A 908-nucleotide genomic window follows, 5' to 3' on the forward strand; every position below is an offset into this window, starting at 1 on the left:
GCACTCAAGTGAACCACTTGTAGGTCGGAAGTAACTCAAGAGTTGATTACAACCACTCAAGACTAGTCAAGAGGAAACTGGATGAAGAGGATATCAAATACAGGGTATGTTAATAGGCCATTAATGAACAGGGTAGGTCAACTGTCCGTCATTTTTAGCTAAATCCCCTTTCATCATCATCATGTACTAAAGGAACTGCCTTGTCGTTGTAGCCAATCTGATCTGTCTAGAGCTGATCTCTTGAGTTGACTGTATGAGTCAACTCAAGAGATCCCCTTTAGAGATGAGCTATTTTTTTTTTTTTTTTTTTTTTTTTTTAAAGAGGTTTGAAAGCGAAAAAATATTGAGAACAGGATAGGATAAAGCCAGCCGTTCCGAGAACGAACCTTGCCTCTTTAAAACACAGTTTCTGCGAGGGTCGGTACTATGGTCAAGAGTGGGCTTTTTGTGTTTTCATACACAAAAGAGCACACTCTGAGTTTCAGGTAGAATAGAACAGAATATACCCTGTTTATCCTTTACTCCCACAATCTAAACAAGGTCTTATGTATTTGGTACAATATTTTTAAAATAAATTACTTACACAATTATAAAACCTTGGGGGTGTAGGTGCAGGGGCAACAGCTCTAAAAATTGGGTTAAGCTTATAGTCAAGGCTCCGTTGAGGAATGAGAACGCTTATTAATGCCTTGATCTCGCTAAAAACATCCTAGAATTCTGCTAGGCTACCCAGTACTACTTAATTACCTTCTGTATCACTAGGTCGGGATTTAGACTTGGGACTTTACGGAATTTCCTGACGAGTATCGACTGTTGAAATAGGACAAGTAGGTAGGCTAGTTTTTTTTATTTAATTGACCGGTCTAGATTTTTTCTATTCCTTTGACAGTGGTCGTTTTTTTATTGTG

This window comes from Diaphorina citri, unplaced genomic scaffold (genome assembly GCF_000475195.1).
Source record: "Diaphorina citri unplaced genomic scaffold, Diaci psyllid genome assembly version 1.1 scaffold800, whole genome shotgun sequence".
Classification (NCBI taxonomy): Eukaryota; Metazoa; Arthropoda; class Insecta; order Hemiptera; family Psyllidae; genus Diaphorina; species Diaphorina citri.